The sequence below is a fragment of the Rhincodon typus genome, chromosome 18 (genome assembly GCF_021869965.1).
Source record: "Rhincodon typus isolate 14 chromosome 18, sRhiTyp1.1, whole genome shotgun sequence".
Taxonomy (NCBI): Eukaryota; Metazoa; Chordata; class Chondrichthyes; order Orectolobiformes; family Rhincodontidae; genus Rhincodon; species Rhincodon typus.
The window spans coordinates 42,131,855-42,155,927 of record NC_063349.1 but is presented as its reverse complement, the minus strand read 5'-3'; the positions used below and the strand labels follow the sequence as shown (position 1 = coordinate 42,155,927).

Genomic DNA, 24,073 nt, shown 5'->3' with positions numbered 1-24,073 from the left:
TAACATAACATCCCAACTCCTATACACAATGCCTCGACCAACGTAGGCCAGTATGCTAATTGCCTTCTTCACCACCCTGTCCACCTGTGACGCCATTTTCAACGAACCATGTACTTGTACTCCTAGGTCCCTCTGTTCCACAGCACTCCTCAGGACCATTCCATTTACTGTATAAGTTATAGCTTGGTTTGACTTTCCAAATTGCAAAACCTCACACTTATCTATATTGAATTGCATTTGCCAATCCTCAGTCCACTTCCCCATCTGATCAAGATCCCTGTGTAATTTTTGATAACTTTCCTCGCTATCAACAATACCTCCTAATTTCGTATCATCCATAAACTTACTAATCATGCCTTGTACATTCACATCCAGGTCATTTATGTAAATAATAAATAACTAAGGTCCCAGCACTGATCCCTGTGGCACACCACTAGTCACAGGCCTCCAGCCTTCAACCATCACCCTTTGCTTCCTACTATCAAGCCAATTTTGAATCTAATATGCCATTCAAAATGTCCCCACTTGTTTCCCTTATTTCCTTAGTATCCATGATTCTTTCCTCAGTGTTACTGAGGAGAAATATTCATTAAGAATTTCCCCATCTCCTGTGGCTCCACACATAGATGGCCATGCTGATCTTTAAGGGGACCTATTCTCTCCCTAGCCAGCCTTTTACTCTTAATATAGCTATTGAACCTCTTGGCATTATCTTTAACCTTATCTGCCAGATCCATATCATAGCCTCTTTTTATTCTTCTGATTTCCCTTTTAAGTGTGCTCATATGCTTTTTATGATCATCAAGGGATTCACTTGAGCATGATAATTTATACCCAATGTGTGCCTTCATTTTCCTGACCAGAGCCTCAATATCCGTCACCAGCCAGCAATCCCTAAACCTGCCAGCTTTTCCATTCACACTAACAGGGACATACTGCCCCGGACTCTTGATATCACACTTTTAAAAGCCTCCCATTTGCCAGTCATGCTTTTTCCTTCAAACAGACTCATCCAATTCACTGCTGCCAGATCCTGCCTCATGGCCCTGCTCCAGTTTAGCACCTTAACCTGTGGTCGTGTCCTATCTTTTTCCATAACAATGTTAAAACTAAGAGAGTTATGGTCACCGGACCCAAAGTGCTCTCCGACTGACACTTCAGTCACCTGCCCAATCTCGTTTCCCAAGAAGAGGTCCAGTGTCGCACCCTCCCGAGGAGGGCCCTCTACATAATGATTTAGGAAACTTTCTTGGACACATTTGACAAATTCCATTCTGTCCAGGCCTTTTGTACTCTGGGTGGCCCAGTCAGTACAGGGGAAATTAAAATCTCCAACCAATACTACTTTGTTATTCCTACAGGTATCTGAAATCTCTCTATATCTACGCTCCTCTAGTACCCGCTAGCTTTTTGGGGGTCTATAATACAATCCCAACACTCTTCACCAGAGAACACTTTTCCTGATTGGTTCCATCTTTTCACGCTCACTAATTGCATCCGTCCGGATCCTGGTATTTGTAAACTTCAGTGAGAGAGACAAAGGATTTTGTCTTTTCCTGGCTGTAAGGAATATTGGCATGCTGTTTTTCCAGTTCAATAAGAGCAGAAAGGGAACAAATGTATAAATGCTACTTCCAAGACATAGTTTCAAACAGAGTTTGCATTGCATGATATCAATAGGATGTTTGTACCATTGTGTGCATACCTTTGTAGGAGAGAATGTAAAGAGTTGGGGAAGTGGTGGTGAGAAATCAAAGGAGGATGAATTTCCCCTGTTGTTCCATGATGTCACATGAAGGCCTTTGCTAAGTCAACAAAATCAAGAGTCTGAGATTCGGTCTGACACTTAATATAATGAGTTATCCTATCATACAAACAATGAAGCAATATGATCTACTTTTGTCGTCGGGATACATTCCTCAAACAGAAGTATGGGGTTAGAATTCCTGGGATGTCCTCCAGTTATTATCTATTCTTTGTCATGTCTGCCATTCTATCTTGCAGCCTAATAAGTAGTGTGGAAAATATGCAAGTTTATAAGGCACATATGAAACACATTTTAACATACACTGATCCCTCCAACATTTAAAAAAAAAATCTATTTTTCTAATCAAACCCATTCAGAGATGTTATTACACACTTCTGCAGTAGGTGGGACTTGAACCCCGGACCCCCAGTCCAGACGTAGGGACAATATCACCACGCCACAAGAGGGTCCTCACTGATCTATCCACAACCTATCCTTTCACTAAAATAACATACTGCCATGACGATGCGTGCTAAGTGTACGGGGAAATGTGAAGCTTATGAACATCAGGTATGAAGACTACTTAATAGAAATTGTTTGTGGGTGAATGTTAGGTGTGTGGCGATTTGATCAGTGAATAGGCTGTATGTGTAATTGACAGGAAAAGAAGTTAAAGATGAATTCACTGTCCTTGACAACTCTTTAGCTTATTGAATATTTTGTAGCACTGTATTCCGATGCTTCGATTTTGAGTCCTGTGTTGATCATAACTGCTATTAGTTCTTGTTGCCTTTTCAGGAAGTATATAAGAACATAAGAACTAGGAGCAGGAGTAGGCCATCTGGCCCTTCAAGTCTGCTCAGCCATTCAATAAGATCATGGCTGATCCTTTCGTGGACTCAGATCCACTTACCCGCGTTCTCACCATATCCCTTAATTCCTTTATTGTTCAAAAAAAATCTACCTTTTTTTTAAAAACATTTACTGAAGTAGCGTCAACTACTTCACTAGGCAAGGAATTCCATAGATTAACAACCCTCTGGGTGAAGAAATTCCTTCTCAGTTCAGTCCTAAATCTGCTCCCTCTAATCTTGAGGCTATCCCCTCTTGTCCTAGCTTCACCTGCCAGTGGAAACATCCTCTCTACTTCAAGCTTATCTATTCCCTTCATAATTTTATATGTTTCTATAAGATCCCCCCTCAATCTTCTGAATTCCAATGAATATAATCCCAATCTACTCAGTCTCTCCTCATAAGCCAACCCCCTCAACTCCGGAATCAACCTAGTGAACCTCCTTTGCACCCCCTCCAGTGCCAGTACATCCTTTCTCAAGTAAGGAGACCAAAACTGCACACAGTACTCCAGGTGTGGCCTCACCAGCACCTTGTACAGCTGCAACATAACCTCTCTGCTTTTTATTTCAATCCCTTTAGCAATGAAGGACAAAATTCCATTTGCCTTCCTAATTACTTGTTGTACCTGCAGACCTACCTTCTGTGATTCATGCACAAGGACACCCAGGTCCCTCTGCATAGCAGCATGCTGCAACTTTTTACCATTCAAGTAATAATCCTTTTTACTATTACTCCTACCAAAATGTATGACTTCACATTTATTTGCCATCTGCCAGACCTTTGCCCACTCACTCAATGTATCTATGTTCCTCTGCAAAGTTTCACAGTCCTCTGTACACTTTGCTTTGCCACTCATCTTAGTGTCATCTGCAAACTTTGACACCCTACACGTGGTCCCCAACTCCAAATCATTTATATAAATTGTAAATAATTGCGGTCCAACACCGATCCCTGAGGCACACCACGAGTCACTAACTGCCAGCTAGAATAGCACTCATTTATCCCCACTCTTTGCTTCCTGTTAGTCAACCAATCCTCTATCCATGCTAATACTTTACCCTTAATGCCATGCATTCTTATCTTATGCAGTAGCCTCTTGTGCGGCACCTTGTTGAAGGCCTTTTGGAAATCTAGGTACACCACATCCACTGGGTCCCCATTGTCCACCTTGCTTGTAATGACTTCATAGAATTCCAAAAGATTTGTCAAGCATGACCTGCCCTTCATGAACCCATGCTGCGTCTGCCCAACGGGACAATTTCTATCAAGATGCCTTGTTATTTCTTCCTTGATAATAGACTCAAGCATCTTCCCCACTACAGAGGTTAAGCTAACCGGTCTATAATTCCCCATCTTTTGTCTACTTCCCTTTTTAAACAGTGGCATCACATTTGCTGTTTTCCAATCTGCTGGGACTGGCCCAGAGTCCAGCGAATTTTGGAAAATTACCACTAGTGCACCTGCTATTTCTCCCACCATCTCTTTTAGTACCCTGGGATGCATTCCATCAGGGCCAGGAGACTTATCAATCCTTAGCTCCATTAGCTTGCCCAACACTACCTCTTCCGTAATAATGATTGTTTCCAGGTCCTCACCTACCTTTGTCTCTTTGTCAATTACTGGCAAGTTATTAGTGTCCCCCACTGTGAAGACCGATACAAAATACCTGTTCAATGCCTCAGCCATTTCATCATATCCCATAACTAAATTCCCCTTCTCATGCTCTAAAGGGCCAACGTTTACTTTAGCCACTCTTTTTCGTTTTATATATTTATAGAAATTTTTCCTATCTGTCTTTATATCCTGTGCTAGTTTTTTCTCATGTTCTATCTTACTTTTCCTTATAGCTCTTTTTGTGGCTTTCTGTTGACCTTTAAAGTTTTCCCAATCTTCTAGTTTCATGCTGTTTTTGGCCACTTTGTATGCCTTCTCTTTCAATTTGATAGCCTCCCTTAGTTCTTTAGACACCCATGGCAGACTACCCCTTTTCTTACAGTCCTTCCTTTTCACTGGAATATACTTTTGCTGAGCACTTTGAAAGATTGCTTTGAAAGTCCTCCACTGCTCGTCAACTGTCCCACCATAAAATCTTTGTTTCCAGTTTACTTTAGCCAAGTCCTCCCTCATTCTATTGTAGTTCCCCTTGTTCAAGCACAGGACCCTGGTATTGGATTTTATCTTCACACTCTCCATCTGTATTCTAAATTCAACCATACTGTGATCACTCCTTCCAAGAGGATCCCTAACTATGAGGTCATTAATCATTCCTGTCTCATTACACAGGACCAGATCTAGGATAGCTTGCTCCCGCGTTGGTTCCATTACATTCTGTTCAAGAAAATTATCACGGATACACTCAATGAACTCCTCCTCAAGGCTATCCTGACCGAGCCGGTTTGACCAATCTACGTGTAGGTTAAAATCCCCCATGATAATTGCCGTACCATTTTTACAGTCATTAGTTATTTCTTTGTTTATTGCCCGCCCCAATGTGATGTTATTATTTGGTGGCCTATAGACTACGCCTATCAGTGACTTTTTCCTCTTAGAATTTCTAATTTCCCCAAATGGATTCAACCTCATTCTCCATAGAACCTATACCATCTCTCAGCACCGCCCTGATGGCGTCCTTGAATATCAGAGCTACACCACCTCCCTTACCTTCCCGTCTGTCCTTCCGAATAGTCTGGTACCCTTGGATATTTAACTCCCAGTCGTGACCATCCTGTAACCATGTCTCTGTAATGGCTACCAAATCATATTCATTCGCGATGATTTGTGCCGTTAACTCATCAACCTTGTTACGAATGCTACGAGCATTCAGGTAAAGTGCCTTTATGCTAGTTTTCTTACCCTCATGATTTCCAACATCTCTAATAATATCTCCCGAGTTATCCTTCCTTTTTGCTTCTTTCATAGTCTGCCTTGAACTTAAACCCTCCTGCACACATGCTAACCTGCTGCTTACCTTTTTATTTATGATGGGCCTTGGATCCTCTAAGGCCAGAGGATGTTGCTTCTCCTAACCGATCTCCTCCATTAAAGCCTCTGGTGCAGTCTGCAAACATTGGAGCTTGCAGTCTCCCATGTTCTGTCATTCTTCCCTGCTTTTGAAGTCGATTCACTTCCTGCATGACAGGCAGCCCCTGGCCTAGCCACAATGTCCCTCCCTTTTGAAAGGTGCAGATTAGCTTTGACGGGTATTAGCAAGTTATCATTTTAGGCCCCGTTGATATGTGCAGATATTCAACAGCACGATTTCAGCTGGTTGCATGCAGAAGTTCTTCAAATGAACAGACAGCTTGATACCATTGCTGTGTCTACAATCAATGGGCACAAGTTAAGTGGCTGCCCCAATTTTATCCATTTTAGGATTCGGACTGAGGTTATCCAGTCTCAGTTCCAAAATTTTACTTCAAATAAGTCTATTTGAAATTATAACTTAAGCCCAATCACACTAAATATATTGACTAAATACTGTTATTTGTGAATTAGCTATTAAAGTATTTGGGATTCATTTTACTGCTGCTGATGATGATAACTACCAGCTCCCAAAATGATTTCTACTGTCAATCAAATGCCAACATCATACTACATAGCAAAATGTGCTGGAAGTGTGAGATGATGAGAAACTTTGGGTCATTATTAATTTATCATTTAGTCAGTTTCAGTTTGCTGTAAAATATACCGGGAAGTTTCAAAATTGCAGAAGTGGGTTGTTTAGTCATTAGGGAGTTACCTCAAAATTACAATGATTAAGAAAATCTGAATAAGTTTGTTTTATACATGAATTTGGCAAATAACAAATATGAAAATATTAAAAAACGTAACAGTTTTAATTTGCCTTTTATTGTATAAGTTATTTAATAAACATATTAAAGAAGTATTTTCACCTTAATAAAGAAAATTTGTTTGGACAAATGAAATTCGTGGAGCTGCTTGTACAAATGCTGTGTCTCAGTGTGAACATTCCACTCTTCCCTCTGGCTACCCACAAAGCCAAAGGAATACACCTGATATCCATTCCTGATCAGTGCATTCCTGATTCAAGTCAATATGCTATCCACAGCAGCCTCCCAAGCATTGGCATGACAACCTCCCGGTGTGGTGCAGCAGCCTCTTCCCGTATGGGCCACCCAGCATGGTGTGGTGACATCCTGGCCTGGCACAGCGGCATCCTTCTGTAGGGTGTCCCAGTATGGCAAGGTGACCTGCCGGCCTCCTACAGAGGCCTCCTAGCATGGCGTGGCAACCTCCTGCGCTGGCGCTGCGGCCTCCTGCAGCATCTTCCGGTGTGGCGCTGCGCCTTCTGGTCTCTTGCAGCGGCCTCTCGGCGTGGCATGTTGCCAGCCTGGTGTGGAGCCAGGGCCCAGGGCAGACTGTAAGCTAAGTGCCAGCATAGTGTAATTGGCAATGTATAAACTTTTCACTATACTTATTGAGTATATGTGACAATAAAGACTATTCTCTACTCTATACTAGGCATGACATAGCCACAGCTATTCCCAGGTCTATTCCCACCCTGGAAAGGAGAAATAAAATCTTATAATGCAGCCATCCATGAAATTTCATTCTATACATATACAAGGGTTCATGTGACACAGTTGGAAGCATCCCTGCCACTAAGCCAGAAGCTCCAGGTTCAGGTCCCACTCCAGGATTTGATGATGGAAGGTGCATTGAAAACATGGCCACGTGGACTGATAATCCAATCTGTAAATCCTTCCAATACATCTATTCGCAGGTAGGAAGATTGGGAGAGTTTTATAGCCAGCCAAGCTTTATGTGGAGCGGCACCTCTCAAGTTACAGCTCTAGTGACAGAAGAGTGAACTGTTCCAGGAAAAAAAAATGGCAACAGATGAAACAGATAAAGCACGTACCTAAAAAAGACTAAAGAACTGTGGATGATGGAAATCTAAAACAAAAACAGAAGTTGCTGCAGCAACTCAGCAGGTCTGGCAGCATCTGTGGCAGCTTCAAAGCACGTACACTAGGTGCAGGAGGTGAAAAGAAGATGTAAACACAAGGTTTTGAATTGGCTTGTGACAGATTTTATTGTCTTAGATTAACAAAGTAACCTAACACTAAGATATTTTCATATTTTATATCAAACTACTGAACCTTTCCAACAGTTAGGAGACTGCTCTAAACAGTATCTCTTCCGAGAAGGATGAGTAGGGTCACAGCCAAATGGGAGCTAAGATACTTAAACATCATACTGCCTGACTAAAATCAGAAAAGTTGTTACGTAATTTTTATCTAATTGGAATTAACGAAGACAGCAGGTGAATAGCTAGAGAATAACCATTCTCCAGAACCTGCAAACATATGTTGCATTGTTTTTTACAATAGAAATATATTAAGAACCTTCTGTTTTGAGATATTAGGCCATACATAAAGTAATGCCTATATGAACACATCATTAATACACTAACCAAGAACTATTTGGGCTACAGTTATACTGTGATAACTGTTTGAGGGTACTGTGCTAGGCACACTTAGAAGGCAAGGACTATACGATGGATTGTGAATCACACGCTGCCCACCAAGAGGGAGCCTGTACATATACACTTTAACTCATGCTCAGAACTTCACCGTGCTTGCGGCTATAATGGTAGGACAGCATAGTTGAGAGCACTTAATCTCTCAGACCTTCAACAAAATAATTTTGCAAAGTTTATAAAGTGATGATCAAGAGGTACCCTTTTAAAACCTATCGTCACACTGGAATTTGATCTATTGAGAGAGCCAAATAACGAAACAATGGCCTCTAGGTGGGGAATTCGCTTGGCTTTAATGCATTTCAGAATCAGAGCAAAACAAGTCAGTATTGCTGACAATTCCATTAGTTGTCATAATTATCAGAAAGGTAGCTCAATTTAATTACGGTATGAAGCAAACCTATTGATGTGGCACATTTTGTACTGTACATGAAGGAATGATATCATGACCTACATCTTGATTTGAAAGTTCCATAATCATATTTTTATTTATTTCAAAAGTATTGTTCCCAAAACATAAAAGAATTGTAAATTTGATGATAAAGTTTTGTTTAAATCATTTTATTTAATGCTCATTTGATTGTGATTAGACATCAGGTATATTGATTGAAGGGTCTGATTGGGAAGGAGGAGTGTTTAGGTGGGAAGATTGCATTATATAATGAAATTGTTAATGCATGAACCTGTTCATAATTGTGTTGCGGCTACTTCACTGTGATTGGCAATTTACCTTGCTTGATAACATTACTGTTATTAGTTGCCTGGAGATCTGCTGGTCTGGGGAGAAATCCATGCTACAGAGATCACTAGATTATTCTTCGAGGTAAACATTGAGTGCAGTTGTTTTGCCACTGACCACAAAATTTGGACAAATACTTTTGTTGTCCTACAAATTAGTTGGAATCATCAGACAACAAAAGTGCATTAAAATATGCAAAGTTGCAATAACCCTTCAGTATAGCTGACAGCATTAGTGTATTTTGACAATTTTGCAGAATTAGGATTATTTCCTAAATAATTATAAAATGTTACAGAACAGAAAATGTCCTGTCAATCTTTTGTGCACTTTGATACAGTTTTCCAATTATTTTCACTGTCCTTTCCCCATAATCCTGTAATTTTTCCTCTTTGAAGTATTCCCCTTTGGAAGTTAATAATGCATCTACTTGGGCCATCTTTGCAGACAAATGCATTCCATTTTACAACAGCTTGCTGCAAAGAAGATTCCCACATGAGGATTGATAAATAGCAATTTCTACAATTTCAGATTCATGGCGCAGTGACAGTGTCCCTGCCTCTGAGCCAGAAGGCCTGGGTTCAAGTCTCACCTGCTCCAGACAGGTGTCATAATACATCTGAGGCTGATTAAAAAATACTTAGTGGAAACTTTCCACAAATGTTTTAATCAAATAGTTTTAATTTGTGCATAATGTTTTTTTTAGTAACCCAATGTAAAGTTCACCCTTTCTCTATGGTACGAGGGTCGGCTAATTAGAGACCAAAAAGATCTTACAGTAGCAGAGGTCAGGATTGAAGTATGAAATTTCTACTTTGCATCTGTCTTCAATGAAGAAGATTGTGATTGTGGCAGTAAAAGAGATATCAACAGCACTGAAGAAGATTTAAAAAGGTGCTCAGAACTTGGGGATACACAAAATATCCCACAATTCTGTCCCAATTATTGTCTCTAAAAGTTACTTCATTGCAAAATGACATTGAGTGGCCTGTACTTACCAGGACCATCTCCTTTTAGGAGTAGAAGTGCAAAATTTGCTATTTATCAATCCTCATGTGGGAATCTTCTTTGCAGCAAGCTGTTGTAAAATGGAATGCATTTGTCTGCAAAGATGGCCCAAGTAGATGCATTATTAACTTTCAAAGGGGAATACTTCAAAGAGGAAAAATTACAGGATTATGGGGAAAGGACAGTGAAAATAATTGGAAAACTGTATCAAAGTGCACAAAAGATTGACAGGACATTTTCTGTTCTGTAACATTTTATAATTATTTAGGAAATAATGCTAATTCTGCAAAATTGTCAAAATACACTAATGCTGTCAGCTATACTGAAGGGTTATTGCAACTTTGCATATTTTAATGCACTTTTGTTGTCTGATGATTCCAACTAATTTGTAGGACAACAAAAGTATTTGTCCAGATTTCGTGGTCAGTGGCAAAACAACTGCACTCAATGTTTACCTCGAAGAATGATCTAGTGATCTCTGTAGCATGGATTTCTCCCCAGACAAGCGGATCTCCAGGCAACTAATAACAGTAATGTTATCGAGCAAGGTAAATTGCCAATCACAGTGAAGTACTCTTACGGACCGCAAAGAAGGAAGTAAAATATGCTGACAACCTTTCTCTTTTATTAACTTTTATAGAAAGAAAAATTAATCAACAGAACAAAATCATAGGACAGAATCTTCCTAACCCCTGAACTATGCCAGCAATGGCCAGTTGGGAAAATATGGCAAAAATCAGAAGAAATGAGATTTTTATCATTGCAAAAAGAAGTTCAATTCTGCAAATAACTTGTGAACGGAAGATGAAGAATCTGACTTGAGAGTGGAGAGAGACTGACTTGTATGTTTTTCAAAACACTTAAGCAAAAGCATCTGAATCAGGTCAACGATATGCAGTGTCCGTTTAGAGACATCCCACTGGCTGAGTTGTTGAAAGACTCCATGGCCCAATGTTTGGAGGATGATGTTCAAATGTTGTTTGTTTGGGGTGTGACTACTGAGTGATCACATTAGTGAGAAGCTGCTTTGTTTCTGATATTGCCTAAAGGCTCATTGGAACTATCATTAATGGATCCAGACACAAGCTGTGTCATTCTTGTATCAGCTATACTAAGAGCTGCTACACAGTAAGGTGAAGAATATATTCATCCATAATGCCCAGCTTCAGCATCAGTCTGCGGTGAATGTCAAGCTGATCCCTTCTGCGGAGCTTTCAGCCACAGCTATCTTCTTGAAACGGCAAAGATGGAGAAAAGTACTAGTCCCTTGTCTTCCACGGAATGCTATGCAAATGAGATGGGCACATCTTCGGTTCACAGGTGGGGATTGAAATGCCATGTAATTCTATTCAACATATCTGAAATGCACCTTCTTCCATTGATTCACCGAAGGCCATAAGGTGACATCTCAAAATCAGGTTTCCATGCACGTCATGTCTGGGGCTTCAAACCGCCCAGCCAGAGGATGCCACTTGATCCTTGGAAACTCCGCATCAACAACTGGAGGCTATGTGACAAACTAGGGAGGTCCATGAGAGCCGGAACATTTTTCTGAGTAATAACGTGGAGGACCAGTGCCTCCAGTGCAGCAGTGCAGGCAAAACAATACAGGTAGGCCTTCTGAACTCTATTCTTAAGTTCTGAAGAAGAGTCATATCGACTTGAAACATTACCTCTGTTTCTCTGTCCGCATATGCTGCCAGACCCGTGAGTTTGTGTTTATTTCCATCTCTTCATCTGCTAAGAGGTGAGGATTCTTGCCTTAACAGCAGGGGACAGAGACCGCTCATGTGGTGATGCCGAGCGTCCACGGTATTTTCCTTTTATGTGAGGAGATGGATGTTGGTCACCCACTATTTGTCTATGATGTGATAACCCCTAGGTGTCTCTCTGTTCAACAACACTCCCCAGGGTCCTACCAATAACTATGCAAGTCCTGTCCTGGATTGTATTACCAAAATGCAACACCTCACATTTCTCAAAATTAAATTGGCTGTTTTCTCCAGGAGTGAGACAAAGAGAGGGATTGAATGAGATTAAAGAGGCTAGCATAGCTACCAATACTGACGCAGATGGGGAAAATGTAGTGACGTGTCACAAGTGAGTGAGTAGGTCATGCAGAGGGCATGCAGGGTTAATTGTGTGGGGGGTCTGTAGTGGAGAGGGTTAGTGGGGATGTGAGTGAATCTGTAGTTAGAGTGGTAGACCACGAGCCTTGTTGGGAGGTGGGTGCAGTAGCAGAGTTAGAATGAGTGTGAAGTAGCATAGAAAAAATGATGGAATGTACCCTCATGTAATGCAGGTCATTAACCTTCTTGCAGCAATGCTGAGCATTTCCTACGATCTTGGACTCCTCACTGACCCAGGCTGATAGGATCTGGTGCCATGGTCATCTCTAGTAGTCCTGGGGAATGGGGACAGTCCTTCTCTGCACCACTCCTTCCACCAGGGCCTTCAGATCCCTGTTATCTAAGTGGACAGCTAACTTCCCTTTCACAGTCATCTCTGGCAATTATTCCACACAGGAACCGACAGTGCAGTTCCTGATTGGCAGCACTTGACTTATTGTAAAACTGTGCTTTAAAAACGATCCCAGCAGTGGTAACCGTTTGAGGTCCCAGCAGTGGTGAGTACACTTGCCAATGGTAGAAATACAAAGGTACAATTGAGCACCAGAGATGGGATGTGGAGGTGGGTGGACTTATGTGATGAGATGAGCTATGGAGCATTATGTATGATAACTTGCATGAGATCAGGTAGAGAAACCATGTATCATAGGACATTATAGGAAGCTAGGGAAGAAACTGTGGGGCCCCTAGAAGAATATTTACATCATCTACAGCCACAGGTTTGGTGCCAGAAAACAGGAGGATGGATAATGTGCCTCTTTTTTTAAGGAAAAACTACAAAGAATAGCCAGGGAATTATAGACCCGTGAGTCTGATGTCAGTGGTGGGTAAGTTATTGGAGGGGATTTTGAGAGACAAGATTTACATTTATTTGGAGGCAAGAACTGATTAGGGATAGTCAGCATGGCTATGTGCTATGGGAAATTGTGTCTCACAAACTTGAGTTTTTTGAGGATTTGATCAAAAAGATAGATGAGGGTTCCATGGTAGATGTTGTCGACATGGATTTTAGTAAGGCTTTCGACAAAATTCTGCATGATAGAGTGATTAGTAAGGTTAGATCACATGGGATCCAGGGAGAGCTAGCTAACAGGATACAAAATTGGGTTGGCAGCAGAGGCCAGATAGAGATGGTACAAGGTTGTTTTTCAGACTGGAGGCCTGTGATCAGTGGTTCCTGCAGGGATTGGTGCTAGGTCCACTGTTGTTTGTCACTTATATAAATGATTTGGATGAGAATATAGGAAGTGCGGTTATTAAGTTTGTGAATGACACCAAAATTGATGGTATGGTGGACAATGAAGAAGGTTATCTAAGAGTGCAATGAGATCTTGATCAGCTGAGCCACTGGGCCAACGAGTGGCAGGTGGAATTTAATTCTGAGAAATGTGAGGTGTTGCATTTTGGTAATACAATCCAGGACAGGAATTGCACAGTTATTGGTAGGGCCCTGGGGAGTGTTGTTGAACAGAGAGACACCTGGGGGTTATCACATCATTAGAGGGTTCAGGCACATAGTTCCTTGAAATGGTATCACAGATAGAGGAGGTGGTAAAGAAGGCGTTTGGCATGCTTGTCTTCACTGGTCACAGCACTGAGTATAGCAGTTGGGACATCATGTTGTGGATGAACAGGGCATTGGTGAGGTCACTTTTAGAGTACTGCATACAGTTTTGTTCACTCTTCTATAGGAAAGATATCATAAAAATTGGAAGGGGTACAGAAAAGATTTACAAGGATGTTCCTGGAACTGCAGAGTTTGAGTTATAAGGAGAGAGTGGATAGACTGGGACTTTTTTTTTCCCCTGGTATGCAGGAGGTTAAGGGGTGATCTTATAGAGGTTTATAAAATCATGAGGGGTAGAGATGTGAATTGCAAAGGTCCTTTCCCTATGTTAGGGGAGTTCAAAACTAGAGGGCATAGGTTTAAGGTGAGAGGGGCAAGATTTGAAAGGGATTTAAGGGGAAAATGTTTCACACAAGGAGTGGTCTATAGGTGAAATGAACTGCCAGAGGAAGTGGTAGATGCAGGTACAGTTTCAAGATTTAAAAATCATTTGGACTGGTACAGGAAAGGTTTAGAGGGGAATCGGCCAAATGCAGGCAAATAGGATTCGTTTAGTTTGGGAAACCTGGTCAACATGGATGGGTCGGACTAAAGGGTCTGCTTCTGGGCCAAAATCCATATAGACAACATTAACTTGACCACCCTTATCACATCCTTAAAGAAATTCAATGAAGGTCATTAGACACAATCTTCCCTTAACAAATCATATTGATGGTCCTTCATTACTTCATGCTTTTCAAAGTCACAACATATCGTGTCTCTCTGAATTGATTCCAATGATTTAACTGGCCTGTAATTTTTAATTATTAATATGCCTCTCCTCTCCCGACTGTGTCTGGAGGAGGGCATTGTCACTTCCATTCCACTACTCCACTAGTCACAACATGAAATATAAAAAAAATTAGTTACCAAATTACCAAGATGACCAATTAAATACCTAATCTGTATCATCCATTGAAAGACAAGATCTATTAATTAGATTTCTCAATATTATCAAAGCAAAACTTATTCAGTGAAGATGCAATAATTGGTTAACATATGCAGTCAGTAATATAGAAGTTTAAATCTTTATCTTTCTAAATATCCCCAAAACACACAAGCAGAAAAAAAAAACAAATTCTCTGCGTGGATTGGTTTTCTGAAAGAAAACGCTTGTCAACTGGTTCTTCTTGAAGGCAAAAGGATAAAACATAGAATGATCTGTGGAATCTGTTGCTATGATATTCTGACAAGGGTGATGATCACTAATCGTACACAGATGTCTCTGGAGTCTTCTGGATACAGCTCAGGACAATCTTGAGATGTTTCTTCAATCATTTTCTCAAAAGAACAAATACATTTCACCCAGAATTTATAGAAAGGATATTATCAATTAAGAGAGGGTTCAGAAGAGATTTACCAGGTTATTGCCGGGTATAAAGAAAGGCTGGTCAGGCTGGGATTTTTTCCACTGGAGCATAGGAGGTTGAGAGGTGACCTTATAAAGGTTTATAAAATCATGACGGGAATAAGATAGGGTTAATGGTAGGTGTCTTTTCCTTAGAACAGGGGATTTCAAGACTAGAGAGCACATTTTTACAGCGAGAGGAGAGTTTTAAAAAAAGACGCAAGGGACAAATTTTTTTACACAGTGGATGGTTCATATATGGAATGAACTTCCTGAGGAAGTGGTGGATGCAGGCACACTTACAATGTTTAAAAGACACTTAGGTAAGTACATGAATAGGAAAGGTTTGGAGGGATCTTGGCCAAGAGCAGGCAGGTGGGATTGGTTTCGTTTGGGATTATGTTTGGTGTGGGCTGGTTGGACTGAAAGGTCTGTTTCCATGTTGTATGGCTCTATAAGAGAGTTTTCTTTGAGGAAATATAAGAGATCATCTGGGCAACTTGTTCTTAGCAAGTTCTCCTCTAACTTAGCTTGTTCTTAGCAGGCTTCCAACTGAACCAGACAGAATAAGCACTTCTCCTAGCCAGCCCCAGTATGACAGCCAGAGTCATCATCAGTTATGTAATTTCAAGGAAGCTCTGTTTAAAAGAACCTTCAATGTTATGACAGAAGTTTCAATGACTCTTTTTAAAGAGACTACTTCAGGCATTTCCAGAAAACTTGAAATAAATCCATTTTCTAAAATCCTTCAAAGTCCTCCAAACAGTACTAAAGTGTTTTTGTAACACCATGCTTTAATTCAATTTTTAAACAATGATGCAACATTACCAGTCCTCCAACCCTCCCATAACACTTGTGATTGGGACATATACATGTGATTAATACAGTATAGAAACTGAAAAAGCATAAGCAGACAAATTTTAAAAGGTCATTTTTTTGCTATAATGGAGATATCTAACTTTCCATAAATACATCATTAGTTTTCCAGGGTGAACAAACCTGTTCAGCAGTAAATATTAACGTATTATTTTCATTAAAAATCCAGTTACACCCCATTCAATAGCAAGACTATTAGCTAGAAAGAATACGTTCTTTCAGTTCAGTGATCCCTATGTTTAAACTTTGGAATTTTGACATCCCAACCTACATATGCACATTATGTCAGTTTCAGACAGTGAATGCTAACAGTTTCATTAATGTCATTACTATGGAAAATCCAAACTTGCTTAATGGAGGTAATTACATGAAGACCGCAATCGTTAATATTTGTTTTCTCACCTTCTGCCTTGTTTTTTTTTTGAAACATAGCACCTGCACTCACAATGCAGATCATAAGCCTCTTCTATAGACGAGCACAGCAAGTAGGTTGTGATGACTGTCTTCCGTTGCTACACTTCTGGCAGAAACCAACGCTAGGAAATTCAAATGTTCTGTGTTTTTGCCAAGCATTTTTAGATTCTATTAGCAACACTGTCAAAGCTGCACCCATTAAAAGCTACTATTGAGAATTATGTCTCACTTCTGCAGAAAGTGGCAATTCCAATCTAGATTGGAGACTCACTGTACATTCATAATTAGGTCAACCTTGGGAAATTCTGTGAAGTTGACCTATAAGTAATGTTAGCACTCCTATGTATTTGGAGCTATTTTGGTCTCAGGATTGGAAAAATCAGACTAAGACATAAAAGTTGGAAAATTTTCTACAGTCTTCTGTTAATGTTCCTATGTGTTCCACTCCCACCCACGTGTAGCAAGGTTATTGCATCGGGGAAAAATGAAAACTGAGATTTATTTGTTAAAGAAAAATTTCATTTGAGTGAATGATTCTGCATTTTGTATTTTTTTAAGTTCACTCATGAGATGTGGACATTGCTGGCTGAGTCAGCATTTTTGAACCGCTGAAGTGCATGCGCTGTTCAGACTTCATACCGATTGTTACAACTGAATGGTTTTCTAGACCATTTCAGAGGGCAGTTGACCGACCATAATTCCCTGTAGTCTGGAGTCATACGTAGGCCAGACCAGGTAAGGATGGCAGATTTCTTTCCCTGAAGGATATTAATGAACTAGATGGATTTTTCCCTGCAATCGATAGTGGTTTGGTCATTGTTAGACTCTTAATTCCAGATAGTTATTGAATTTAAATTTTACCATTTGCCATAGTGGGACTAGAACCCAGGACCCCTGCACATGAGCCGGGTTTCTGGGCTAATAAACCAGCAATAATACCACTAGGTCAACATTTCCCTTGCCTTCTTCTCTGTATGCGGAGGCCTAACAGAGAGTAAATAGCTCATGTTTTTGTCATTTGTGTGTAGTTATCACACTTACCCCTCAATATGTAGGAATATTGTCCCCAGATAAGTAGGCTTCAAGAAATGGAAAGGAGATACAAACGTTCAAATTTGCATAATAAATCGGCTAGGGTGGAATATGGTAAGCCTAAGAATTACAGTTCTTCTTTGAAAATTAACTATTGAAAGTGTGGTATATCAATCTTTCAGCTCCTAATTATTTTTGGAGATTTTGTTATGATCCCAGCTGAACAAGTCAAATTCCAAAATAAAACCTGGCTTGATAATTCTAATATTTGTAATTGGATAATGTGGTGGTTGGTCACTGAAACAAATTTACATGACTCTGCAGATATTCTTTAACAACAGAAATGTTTTGCACAAAAGAGAAAAAAAACTTAATATGTAAATATATGCTGCAGTTAAAAAGATCTTAACACTATCATAAAAGCAAAGTTTCAACCTGTTCCCAACACCATCTGTTACAATCAATCCCAGGGGAATAACTTTCCTTTCTCAGCTTTTCAAATCTTCACTTAATTGATACTTTCCAGTTTCTTTCCCTTGGACTGTTGAGACTTTATTTTAGGATTCCTTTCCAAGCGCACTGGCATGAACCTCTCACAATTCTAATAGCTTAAATATTCTCAGTTCTAACAACTTGAACATTTTGATCCAAAATCTCCTGCCCTGGAAGTTCCATAGCCTAGACACCACTTTTGAAGGTGACAGCACTGAAGGTAACAGATTCTCCTGAATGGAATTGGAAAAAACCTGGGACTGAATTTTGTCAGTCTCTTGAAGGACCCGTGCAATGATGAGTCTTTTGGGAAAATAGGGTGAAATTGGAAAAAAATCAGCTTCCTGATGTTGAGAAAAAAAGTCTGATTTTCCACTCAAGGGTTGAATGGTGAGATGAGTATCTTGCTAGTGAGTGCCAAGAAGCCTATTTGTCTTCATTTACCTCTCATTATTACCTATTCTCATCTCACCAGCATGCAGTCTACTATATCTTATTCAGTGAAGGCACACTAAACAATGGCAATTCCTGACATGAAAGGCAGTTACTTGGTGACTCCAGTTCACAGCATGCTCCTCCTCTGGGCTTCCATGTTAGCCAGCAGTGCCCAACAGTTCAGGGCATGCTCTATAAGCAGCGATTGCCTGTACACAATGATTACAGAGGTTGATATCAGACATACATTTGCTTCACCACATTATTATGGCACACCCCCGATTCAATTAGAATAGTTATGAACTTTAATGCAACTGAAACACCTTTCATTGTAATGCAGCTGCCAAGTCACCTTGCACACAGGGACAGGCATCCATTTCTTGCATTAGAACAAAAAGCACCTCAGGGCTCTTTGTTTGCTTTCTTGGCACCGACTCACTTTGTGCTAACTTGGATGCTCACAGCATCTCTGCTTTGCAGAGATCCTTTTGGCGTTTTGCCACCTCATTCTTTTAGACCCACGGTACCTATGTGTTGCCTTGCCTTCGTGCAGAGACAGGCAGTTTGTCACAGCTGTCATCAATGAACAGTGAAGGGGTGGACATGTTGCTATACAGCACTGCGTTGTGTCAATGTCACAGCTACAGCTTGTACCAGTAGTTTATGTGGCAAACACACTGCATGTGTTTCAGATAAATGGTCATGTCTCAAAGTTTAATCTTTGGAGTATTTCTGTTATTCAGCTTTTAAAGTAAAAATTAGTCTTTATTGTAGATTGAGAGTTTAATTATAAGGAATAAGGTAACGCCCTGGTATATATTAAAAAAATATTAAACCAGAGGAAGTAAATGGAAAAAGAGTAATTTCAGGATAAGTCATGACAAGGCAGCTCAGACAGGTGGAATGCTCTTCCTGTATAATGTAGGGAAGTCAGGTTAACACTTCCAGTAGCCAGATGATCACATGTACTGGAAATGTCTCCAGCTGCAAGTAATATTTGTTCTGTATCTAGAACACTGGCAGCAGTCACTCTGGAATATCTGCTAGACTACAAACTTTTGGGATGGCATGTGCAGTAAGATGGACACACCACAGGTAAAGAATATATAAAGGAAGAAAGGAAATGGGTCACCACCAGACAGAATAAAAGCTCCAAATAGGTAGGGCAGAATTACCCTGGGCCATCCACCTCTCTAACAGAGTTTGTGCTTTGGATATTGTTGGGAGGTATGGTTTCTCAGGGGATGACAGTGAAAGGCAAGTCCATGGTCTCAAGGGTAGCTCAACTGCACGGTATGGGGAGAAATGGAAGAGTGGAAAGCAATGGAGATAGAAGATTCTGTCATAACAGGGAACGGATAGACATTTCCATGGCACCAGGATGGTATGTTACCTCACAGGTGTCTCAGTCAAGGATGTCACTGAATGACTGCATGACCATTTAAAGGGGTAGGGAAAACAGCTAAGGATGCGGTCCATTTTAGTATAAATGACACAGGTAACAAGATGGACGAGGTGCAGCAAGCAAAATTTAGGGAGCTATGAAATATAATTTTAAAAAGCAGTAATCTCAGGATCATTTCCAGTGCCATTTGCTATTAGCATCAGGAACAGGGGAACAGACTGGTTGAACATTTGTCTGCGGGGATGGTGTAGGAGGGAGGGATTTAGATTCTTGAGGTATTGGAACCGATTCTGGGAAGATGCGATTTAAATGAGCTGGACAGTTTGCATCCAAGCAGGACTAGGACCATATAACTGCACAGGCTTTAGCTATTACTGTGGGAGATTGGTTTAAACCAGAGTGGCAACAGGATGGGAATCTGATCAGAGAGAGGAAAATAAGGGAAACAACGATGAAAAAGAGAGACAGAAAAATAGCAAGCAAAAGTGGAAGGCAGAGGAAACAAGGGCCAGCAGCAAACAGGGCCATAATACAAATAAAAAATGGATGATAATGTTAAAAAGGCAAGTTTTGTTGGGGCGGGGTAGGTGTGGAAAATGTTGGATGACTAGAAAAATTGAGGTTCTGGTCAAGAAAAAGGTGGCACATGGCAGGTATAGACAGCTGAGACAAGGGAATCTCTCAAGGAGTATACTCAAGAGGGGAAGCAGGAGGGAAAAAGGGGACTTGAGATAGCTTTGGCAAATAGGATTTAGGAGAATCCAAAGAAATTCTACAAATACATTCAGGGCAAAAGAGTACCTAAGGAGAGAATAGGACCCCTTAAAGATCAATAAGGCTGCCTATGTGCGGAACCGCAGGAGATGAGTGAGACACCAGACGAATATTTCATGTCTGTATTTACTGTGGAGGAGGATGTGGAAGCTAGAGAATGTGGAGAAATAAACGGTGATATCTTGAAAAGTGTCCATATTACAGAGATGATGGTGCTGGACGTCTTAAAACTCATATAGGTGGATAAATCCTTGGCACCTGATTGGGCATTTTCCAAACTTTGTGGAAGATTGCTGGGCCCCTTGCTGGGATATTTTTGTCATGAATAGCCACGGGTGAGTTGCTGGAAGACAGGAGGGTGGCTAATGTAATGCCATTATTTAAGAAAGATGATAAGAAACAGCCAGAATACTATAGACTGGTGAGCCTGATGTCACTGATGGGTAAGTTGTTGGAGGGGATTCTGAGGGACAGGATTTATAGGTATTTGGAAAGGCAAGGTCTGATTAGGGATAGTCAACATAGCTTTGTGCATGGGAAATTGCTTCTCACTAATGTGATTGAGTTTTCTGAAACTGACAAAGAAGATTGATAAAGACAGAATGGTAAATGTTGTTAAATTGACTTCTGCAAGATGTTTGACAAGGTTCCTAATGGTAGGCTGGTTACCAAGGTTAGATTACATGGAATCTAGGGAAAGCTTGCCATTTGGATACAAAATTGGCTCGAAGGTAGGAGATAGAGGGTAGTGGTGGTGGAGAAAGGTTGTTTTTCAGACTGGAGGCCTATGATGAGCAGTGTGCCACACGGATCTGTGCTGGGTCCACCGCTTTTTGTCATTTATATAAATGATTTGTATGTGAATATAGGACTAATGGTTAGTAAGTGTGCAGATGTCACCAAAATTGGTGGTGTAGTGGACAGTGAAGCAGGTTATTTCAAGGTACAATGGGACCTTAATCATATGGGCCGAGGAATGGCAGATGGAGTTTAATTTAGCTAACTGTGAGGTGTTGTATTTTGGAAAGGCAAATCAGGGCAGGACTTAATGGTAAGGTCCTGGGGAGTGTTGGCAAACAAAGACACTTTGGGATGCAGGTTCACAGTTCTTTAAAAGTGGAGTCCCAGGTAGATAGGGTAGTGAAGAAGGTATTTGGTACACTTGCCTTTATTGGTCAGTGCATTGACTATAAAAGTTGGGTTGTCATGGTGTGGCTATACAGGGCATTTGTTAGGCCACTTTTGGAATATTGCATTCAATTCTGGTCTCCCTGCTATAGGAAAGACGCTGTGAAACTTGAAATGGTACAGGAAAGATTTACATGGGTGTTGCTGGGGTTGAAAAGTTTGTGCTACAGGGAGAGGCTGAATAGGCTATCTTCCCTGGAGTGTCGGAGGCTGAAACGTGACCTTATGGAGGTTTATAAAATCATGAGGGGCAGGATTAGGGTGAATAGCCAAGGTTTTTCTCCCTCAGGGTAGGGGAGTCCAAAACTAGAGGGCATAGGTTTAAGGTGAGAGGAGAAAGATTTAAAAAAGACATGAGGGACTTTTTTTTTTTACACAGAGACTGGTTCATGTGTGGAATGAACTTCCAGAGGAAGTGGTTGATGTGGGTTCAGGTACAATGTTGAAAAGACATGAATAAGAAATGTTTGGAAGTATATTGACGTAGCGCAAGCAGGTGGGACCAGTTTAGAGATAACAAGGTGTACAGCTGGATGAACACAGCAGGCCAAGCAGCATCAGAGGAGCAGGAAAGCTGATGTTTCGGGTCGAGACCCTTCTTCAGAAAAAATGAAGTCAGCTTTCCTGCTCTTCTGATGCTGCTTGGCCTGCTGTGTTCATCCAGCCCTGCACCTTGTTATCTCAAATTCTCCGGCATCGGCAGCTCCTACTATCCCCGGGACCAGTTTAGTTTAGGATTATGGTCGGCATACGCTGGTTGCTTCTACGTCAAGTCCTGTCATCAGTCAGTGTGTCCTGTGTCCTATCACAGTCAGTCAAGGGCAGCGTCTGAACTCAACTGGGGCTTGGACACAGTCAGTTGCTCACTTAGCCGGTTGGGGTCAAGGGATCTATATCATTACCTTCTGGGGAATGAGCCATGGTCAGTCATGCAGGTCCAGTGCAACCAGTCTGGCAATTAGTGGTAAGTCTATCAGGCAACTGCTTAGAAATTTGTTAAGTGTCTGGGCCATCAGTCAGGGCTATCCTTCCAAGCTAGATGGGGTGGATACCACATTGTCTCTTAAAGCTGAAGTTACAATAACAGTTGATGATATAAAGTAGCAATACATTTCTGAACATGAGCTTCTATTTCCAATGAAGACAGTAAGACCATAAGAAATAAGAACACAAATAGGCCATTTGACCCCTCGAGCCTATCCCACCATTCAATAGCATCATGGCTGATCTGACACTCCTCACGCCCACCTTCCTGCACTTTCCCTATAACCTTTGATTACCGTACTGATCAAGAATCTATCTCAGCCTTAAATATACATAAGGAAGGTTCACCCATGTCACCTATGTGCCCTCAGAGCTGTCTTTTTTTTTGTTTCCCTCCCAATATGTGCGGACCATTCATGGTGTGAGCTACTGACCTTGTACAGCTGGGCTTTAAATATTCTACCCACGAAAGAAATCCTGGAAATTCCTGGCTATGCTGAGGACCTCTGCCACTGCGGAGTGCACAATAGTAAAAGCAAGATACAATAAAGGTGTGGTGCACACATGATGAGATGAACAGCAGGGAACTGTGCTAAATAACCACTAGAGCTCAGAGAGAAACCCTCTACAAAAATCCCTCAAAGTGATACTTAGCCAATGTTTGGTTAAATTCAGCCCTTGGTTCTCCTTTTCAAAGAAACTTATTTTACCTTCTGAACTGAATTCTGGGCTTTTCTAGATAAAAAGTTTGATCATTCTGTTCTGAAGTCAAAACTAAAGTAAATTACCTTAATGTGCTTCCTCTGCCTGTCATAAACCCAAGAGCATAAATATTTTATCAATTAACACCACAGATGTTTGTCAGGCAGTTAGCTGAAGTCATATGCCTTCTTCAAAATGATGCATTTAATCACTGTTAAAAACTGCCTTTTTGACCTTTTAAGAAAAACAATCCTTCACAGAACTGACCCACAACCATCTGCCTAAATTTTCAAATCCAAACTTCAAAAATGTAATATATCATACAGCTTTCCTCACACCTTCTGCAAAAGTGAAAATGCAAAGGTATCCTTAAGAGGCAATAGCATCTTCTCAAACATAACGTTGTTCTTAACACCATTTCTATGGTACATCATCTGTAATAATTTATTTATAACGAATATGGACCAATTTTTCTAATAACCGTATTCTACGCAAGTTCATTTTGATCATGGCATTCTGTTTCATTCATATTTGCTCTTGAAAAGCACCTGCTATAATATTGTCTTTACCAGTCACATGAATGATTTCTAAAATTATACGGTTGTAGTATTAAACTCTAATGAAACAGTCTTAAATTCTCATCTGAAAACTCTCTAAAAATCTGAAGGCATGCCATTGTATAAATAATAGTCTCTTCAAAGTTATTAAACAAGTGAATTTCAAACTTTTGCAGAGTCAAAAGACATTTCTCTATTATCAAATATTTCTGCTGATAATTACTCAATTTCTTGGAATAATTGACTGGCTATTTCAGCTCCATTTTGTCCTCCTTTTGGTAA

The 24,073-nt window shown here is 40.6% G+C and overlaps 1 long non-coding RNA gene across 3 annotated transcripts in view; it reads right to left on the bottom strand.

Annotated features, from left to right (window-relative positions):
• Nucleotides 1-16,167: 16,167 nt before the first annotated feature.
• LOC109938268 overlaps nucleotides 16,168-24,073 on the bottom strand; it is a 37,686-nt gene continuing 29,780 nt past the window's right edge. For 2 of the 3 annotated variants that reach the window (XR_007264090.1, XR_007264091.1), the window contains one exon: nucleotides 16,168-18,390. This is a non-coding gene — a long non-coding RNA (uncharacterized LOC109938268). Of the gene's footprint in view, nucleotides 18,391-22,966; nucleotides 23,045-24,073 lie in introns of all 3 variants that reach the window. The other variant, XR_007264092.1, reaches the window with a different exon arrangement.